Source organism: Sarcophilus harrisii, chromosome 4 (genome assembly GCF_902635505.1).
Source record: "Sarcophilus harrisii chromosome 4, mSarHar1.11, whole genome shotgun sequence".
NCBI classification, from domain to species: domain Eukaryota; kingdom Metazoa; phylum Chordata; class Mammalia; order Dasyuromorphia; family Dasyuridae; genus Sarcophilus; species Sarcophilus harrisii.
Genome location: NC_045429.1, coordinates 84,757,010 through 84,764,642, shown reverse-complemented (window position 1 = coordinate 84,764,642; position 7,633 = coordinate 84,757,010). Strand labels below are relative to the sequence as shown.

Below are 7,633 nucleotides of genomic sequence, written 5' to 3'. Positions count from 1 at the left end.
AAACGATGTCCTCCTTAATCTGTAAAATAATCACTCTGGAAGCTGTATCCCCTTTTGTTAAGGGGCAGGTCAATTCTCCGAGAGCCTCCACAGTTGTGGATCATAACATCTGAAGGAGTTGCAAAGGAGACTTTGCTGACACAGGTGTTGCAGACTGGGAATGAAATAAACTGGAGACAGAGGGAAGAGGAGAGAGGTCAGACAACACAACAGCCTCTCAGAGAGGTCAGAGAACAGCAACTGCCTCTCAGTCTCTTTGTATCATCTTCTTACATGAGGAGATCCATTTTGCATCCTGTTTGGGAGAGATGAGAAAAGTCTCCTTACCAAGACTGTATTTTTCCTAAAATAGCTGTACTCTGAAGTATGAAAATATACAGACTTAAAAATGCATTTGAGTGTTAAATTTAAGAGTAGAAATCCTTTATTTGTAGAGTTCACTGATGACAATTTACTTGAAGACTCAATTTACAACCAAGTTCAACATTTCCTGAAGTTTAAAGAGCTATTCCTCTTTCCAAATTCTGTTTGATTTCAGCTGTATACTTTCCATAAAATCGATGCTTTCTTGTTGAATTTGGCATTTCTTTCATTGATTTAGTCAATATGAGTCATTGTTATAAGGACGTCTCTGATTGTATTTTTCTCATTTCTCAATTTGTTTGTCTACATCTATAACCATCCTATCAATTTCTTCTGTAGAAGGTACATTTGTTCCATGAAGAAGACTATTGGATGTTGGGTAGAATTGTTCTCCGTATTTTTATCTCAGTTTTTCATATGCTTCTATAACAGGTTTGATCTGCTTGGTTAACAGGTGATACTGATATAACTGAGCAGCTACATAGTCTGGGTTCTTCTTCTTTCTTTCCCATCTTTCTGTATCTTCAGCACTGATGTCCAATAGTTTCACTCATTCATAGTCTTCTCCTCTTGCAGCACATTCCTTCTTCTTTTCTTCAACCTGTATCTCCCATTCCAAAGGAGCCTTCTTAGCCTCCCAGTTAGCTAGCAGCTTGAGCCTTTTATCTTCCTCTACAACCTCCTGATGATTTAATTTTCGGGCCTCATTTCTTTTCATGTGCTGCTACTGAAACTTCCTCAGTCTCTGTTATTGCTTCTGGGCTGCCTGCGCCTCAGCCCCAGTTAGGGACTGTTCCTCCTCATCCTACTAGTCCTATAAGGTCTCTGGGCGAGTCAGTCTCCACTCCCGATGCCATATCAGCTTTTCAGATAACTTCCAGAAAAAAAAAAAAAACAAGAATTGTAGACAAAATAAATTTTTTTGGGAATCTACCTGCCAAGACAAACCTAGGAACTATATGAACACAATTACAAAACACTTCACATACAAATAAAGTCTGAGCTAAACAACTGGAAAATATCAAGTGCTCATGGGGAGGCTGAGTTAATATAATAAAAATGACAATTCTACCTAACTTGATCAATTTATCCAGTGCCATACCAATCAAAAGGCCAAAAATTATTTTATAGAACTAGAGAAAAAATAACAAAATTCCTGTGGAAGAACAAAATGTCAAGAATATAAAGGGAATTAATGAAAAAAAAATACAAAGGATGGTAACCTAGCTAAACTATATTACAAAGCAGCAGTCATCAAAAGCATTTGCTACAGGCTAAGAAACTGAATGGTGGACCAGTAGAAATGGCATAGTAATTGATTACTACAATGCTAAAGTATTTGATAAACTCCCAAACTCTAGTTGTTGGAATAAGAACTCACTATTATACAAAAATTGCTAGAAAAACTGGAAAACAATAAAATTTGGTATAGATTTATATCTCATATGCCATACCAAAATTAGGTCAAAATGAGTACATTATTTGGGTATAAAAGGTAATACCATAAGTAAATTAGGAAAATATGTGAGAATTTACCTTTTAAATCTTTGGACAAGGGAGGAATATATGACCAAAGAAGAACTAGAGAACAGTATGAAATGCAAAATGGACAACTTTGATTACATTAAATTAAAAAAAATTGCACAAACAAAACCAACAGAAACAAAAATAAAAAGGAAATACAAAGTTGGGGAAAAAATCTTGACAGCCAGTGTTTCTGATAAAGGTCTTACTTCTAAATTAAATAAAGAACCATGTCAAATTTATGATATCAGTCATTCCCCAATTGATGTGGTCAAAGGATATGAATGGACAATTTTCAGATGACAAAATTAAAACCATCTATAGTCATATATTGTTCTAAATCACTCTTGAATAGAGAAATGCAAATTAAGACAACTCTGAAGTACTACCTCATACCTTTCAGATTGACTAAAATGACAGAAAAGAATAGTGATTAGTTGGAGAATATCTAGAGAAAGTCAGGTAGATTAGTGAAGAGCCTTGAGTCTATGTCATTATGATAATTGGTTGAGGTAACTGGCATGTTTAGCTTGGAAAAGAGAAGACAAGGGGGTATTTGATAGCTTTGTCCAAGTATTTGAAAAATCATAATTCTCTTCAAGCAGGCTGCAGAATGGATCTCCTCATGAGAGAGGACGATACAAAGAGACTGAGAGGCAGTTGCTGTTCTCTGATCTCCCTACTGAGAGGCTGTATTGTCTGACCTCTCCCCTCTTCCCTCTGCCTCCAATTTATCTCATTCCTAGTCCACAACACCTGTGTCAGCAAAGGCTATTTTGCAACTCTTTCGGATGCTATGATCCACAGCTGTGGAGGCTCTCAGAGAATTGGCCTGTCCCTTAACAATTCCCTGTTTTTTTTTGTTTGTTTGTTTTTGTTTTTTGCTGTTATTTTCCTCCCACAGCATGGTCCGCAAACAGGAATGCAAGCAGCACTATCACTTCTAGATGTTTGTAGCAGTTGCTCTTGTGAGATATCATGGAGGCAAACTTTCAGATGGAGAAGAGGACTATAGTCAGAAGAGGCATTTAAGTCTCTCATCAGTTTCTTTGCTCAGCCCTTTAATGTGCTGGCCCAATTAACCTTTAATCTATAAAGAAGGGAGGTTTGGAGTCTCAGGCCCTCGTGGGAAGCATATCTCCCCAGACAAGTTAAGTGGCGTCATTCAGCTGGACTTTTCTAAGGCAGATCACACACATCCCACTGCATCCCCCATTGGTAGCTGGATCCTCATTCAGGAAGCCTTCAATTGGGAATTTGGGCCTGATATTGATAAGTATCTAGGCCTGGGAACATTTGCTTTCTTTTCAACTTGAAACCTGAGCCTCACACTTCTATAAAGGATGATTCTGAACTCATATTTTTGCCACAGTCCTAAAGAGTATGTTTTGCCTCTTGGCATAGCTGCCTACCAGGACTCCTGCCTACTGTAAAGAGCCCTTCCTTTCTCAGTACTAACCTCTATTTCTCTTCCAGGATTTCTCTTCTAGGACCTTCGTTTCCCTAACAGGACTTTGTCACTGGAAAGTCAATCTTTGTAGCAAATCTGACTTCTCAGTGCCAATAAAACTTCTTTTTTTGCCATTAATATTTCGGGTTTATGAATTCACTCACATAAGACCTGTGCCTCCAACCAAAAGGGGATTCCTACAACTCTTTACACTGCCACTAGAACAGCATCAAAAGAATATAGTTGATAAACATTGTGGGTTAGAATTAAACTTTTGTTTATTTTTGTCTGCTTTCAGAAATGACAGGAACGTGCCAATTTCAGGTTGAAGACAACTGATAAAATGTGTAGAAAAAGTAAAGCTCTTTCCCTAAATTAAATTTTCCTCAAGAACCCCCAAACTCTAAGTGTAAAAAAATAGACCAATAAATAGGCTGTTTACCACACAAATTAGTCAAGCAATCTACCAAAAAGAAAACAAAGGAATAACTAGCTGACTTAAATCAAGCACAAGGACAAAAAGATTTTAGAATAACCTACAGGGAGTATTTAGTGTTTATGTTTCTGCCAGTACTAGTGGTAAGAAGACCAGAGAAGTTGGGCCATGTGGATATGGAAAACTAGAGTAATCTTGCTCACTAAACTGCTCCAGTTCTAGGATCAGATCTGGAAGTTTATTCACCAAAAGAGGGGTGACAGACTTTTCATGTACTCTTTGGTTAATTATAATCCCATTCCAGTTCTAAAGAAGAAATCTCTTAAAACGTAAGTATAGTTCACATATGGGGATTAATAAGGTTGTTTCTACAAAATTGCTCTGTATAAAATAAACTAAATATAGGAAAGACATTTATTTCCTCCACCACAAATGAATGCTTAAAATATAAAAGATATAGAACAAGCTAACAATGAGGAATATAAAACATGATACAATAACCCATCATACCTTAAATTTTCCATGTAGTTGATTCCTACAAAATACTCTAGGGATTGATGAAAAGATGTTTCACTTTCACCTCAATTCTGCATTATCCAAAACATTCATTCAGAGTCTATATTGCCTGCCAAGCAGGGAATGACTTGATCTCAATCTCCTAGAAGGCAGGTTTTTTTTTTTTCAGAAATTGTTTCAGAGATCATTTCCTTCTATTAGAAAATGAGATCCCAAGTCTGGCTTTCCACCAAGGCTAAAAACTACTCATCTCAGGATCACTGTTCAGTGAGCTGTGCTCAGGAAAGGAAACACAAAGGAAGAAAGAAAAATATTTGAGGTTTGATTTCAGGATCACCTACTGAGTATATGTTCTTACTGCTATGGGAACACACATACTGAAGAAAGAAGAAATATCATTTCCTCTCTCTGAAAGTCCAAGAAGAAGTTTGAGATGCTCAACAAAAACAAAAAGAAAAAATGAGAGATAGAAAGAGACAATTAGCAAAAGATGTCTCTCCTTTTATAAGTTGGTACCAAATACCTTGGAAGAACAGAAGAAATAATTAAAATAGTTTTAAAAAGAAGCAAAGAAGAGAAGGCAATTGAAGAGGCAAAATAACAAGAAAAGGTTGGAAAGTTATAAAAATGGGGGAAGGGTTAGGGGTAAGGAAGGAAAGGAAGAAGGTAAAAATTTTGAGTTAACTAATAGGTCAGAGGTTTCTCCTAAAGAGAGAGGAAATGGACCATCTTGGAGAAAGTAGTTTTGTGTACTCTAATAAAATATAAAAGATATCCATAATAGTGGTATTTGGTACCAAAATTACACTATGAAATGCCTTTTATTCAACCTAATATGAACTAGAAGGAAGGATCTCTGTTCCATACCTGCAGCTCTTGGAATTCAAACTGAAAACAAATTATTTCTATAATGTACACATCAAGAATTCTTTCATCCTTTTTCTTAAAGAGTTCCATTGAATATTATTGTTCTGTAAGAAATGACCAACAGGACGAATACAGAGAGGATTGGCGAGACTTACATGAACTGATGCTGAGCGAAATGAGCAGAACCAGGAAATCATTATATACCTCAACAGCGATACTGTATGAGGATGTATTCTGATGGAAGTGGATTTCTTCAACAAAGACAAGATCTAACTGAGTTTCAATTGATCAAGGATGGACAGAAGTGGCTACACCCAAAGAAAAAACACTAGGAAATGAATGTAAACTGCTTGCATTTTTGTTCTTCTTCCCAGGTTATTTATACCTTCTAAATCAATTCTCCTTGAGCAACAAGAAAACTGTTCGGTTCTGTACACATATAATATATCCAAGATCCACTGCAATCTATTTAACATGTATAGGACTGCTTGCCATCTTTGGGGAGAGGGCGAAGGGAGGGAGGGGAAAAATCAGAACAGAAGTGAGTGCAAGGGATAATGTTGTAAAAAACTACCCTGGCATAGGTTGTGTCAATAAAAAGTTATTTAAGAAAAAAATAAAAAATAAAGAGTTTCATTGAGGGTGAATCACCTCATACTATATAGTCTTGAAAATATTAGCAAGAAAAAGCAAGCTGTTTCAAGTGAGACTCCATAATGTACTCCATCTTTACTATTTCATTAATAATGAATAGATTTGGAGAAAGTTCCCTGATCACACTTACCAGATCCACAGCTAACTGATGATATCTAATGTTGTGAGTCTTCACTACAGCAAAAAAAAAAAAAAAAAAAAAAAAAAAAAAAAATCCTTTTACTTCTTCTTAATTGATTATCCAAATTCACAACACTGACTATTATAAACTCTATCTACAAGATTCCAATGACATCCCAAAATTGGAGCTATTTGAGAATTCCATACCTTCCTTATTAGCCTCATCTCACCATCCTTTGACATCGTATCCCAGCATTTTCTCTTTTACTCTAGTGTCTCCTGAAGAAATGACCCTTTTTTCCCACAAGGTTCAATGCCTCTATGAGTCCTTGTTTAGTGCTCCTCATTTGTTCTTCATCAAATGATCCCCACTATTGTCTTTTTCCTCTGTCTTATATCCAATCATACACTATTAGTTCCTACCCTGCTACTTAAAACATGTCCAAGCTTCCTCTATCCTAAAAAGAAAAAAAAATCCTCTCACTACATCCTACTGTCCTTGCTAGCTGGAGTTTTATATCCTACCTTTCTCAAACTAACTCCTTGAAAAAGGAATCTACAATCTCTTTAACTCCCTATAATCTTCTTTACCATCTGATCACTAAACTGAAACTGCATTTTTTTAAATTTACAAGCATCTTCTAAATATCAAAGCTAATTTAATTTTATCCATCTCCATCCTTCATCACACCATTGTAGTTGGAACTATTGATCTCTCTCTCTTTCTGTATTCAAACACCAACATATTTCCTCTCATCCATATTCAAAAGCTTGATGTCATCCTCTTTTTTATTCAATATACAATATGATTCAATAATCATTTGTAGATTGTACCTCCTCAACACTGTTCATATGCAATGCCTTTTCTCAATTTAATCACCACTGTAGTTCACAGTATCATTTGTTTCTTTGACTATTCCAATAGTCTTTTTTGGGGAGTATAGGGAAGCTTTTCCCCATTCCAATATCCTCCACACAACTGCCAAAGTGACGTTCTTGAAGTGCAGTTATTGTCAATATTATCCCTCTCAATGAAGCTAAGATTCCACAAGTTTTGGGTTTGGGTTTGGTTTTCTTGGTGGCCAGACCTTGCTGACATTGACTTTATGGTGCATTAAAAAGATTTAAGTCTTTTTCAGGCAAATCATGCCTCTTCTTATATTTGTGATGTTGATTTTCTTACATCCATACCTATTGAATTTCATCTTATTAGATTTGTTCCATCTAGACAACTGTCTTGACCTTTTTGAATCTTGACTCTGTTGTAAAATATGTTAGCTTATCTGTACCTTTATCAAAGTTACTGATATGACTGATGTGAATTTTAAACAACACAAAACCAAGCATAGTTCATTGCAATACTACACTAAATTCCTTCAGAACCACTAATATAGAACCATTTGTGATCATTCTTTGTGTCCAATCATTGAGATAGCTCTCGATCCATCTAACCACATTATCATTCAGCCCAGAAAAGTCCAACACAAATGCGGTTTTCTAAGTCAATATACAACCCACAAGGATCCTTATGTATGATTTAGTGGCCCCCATTTCTATTTGACTTTGTCACCACTAATTTACTTCTCTTCATATACTTCTCAAGCAGAGATACTTCATCAAATACTTTGCTAAAATCAAACTGTCTACAGCAATTATCTCACATGCTTTATGAAGTCAAACTATGCCATCTTCTGCGCCAATTC

The 7,633-nt window shown here is 35.9% G+C and overlaps 1 pseudogene; it reads right to left on the bottom strand.

Annotated features, from left to right (window-relative positions):
- Positions 1–276: 276 nt before the first annotated feature.
- On the bottom strand, positions 277–1,220 carry LOC100933055 (annotated as a pseudogene).
- Between the last annotated feature and the right edge of the window lie 6,413 nt (positions 1,221–7,633).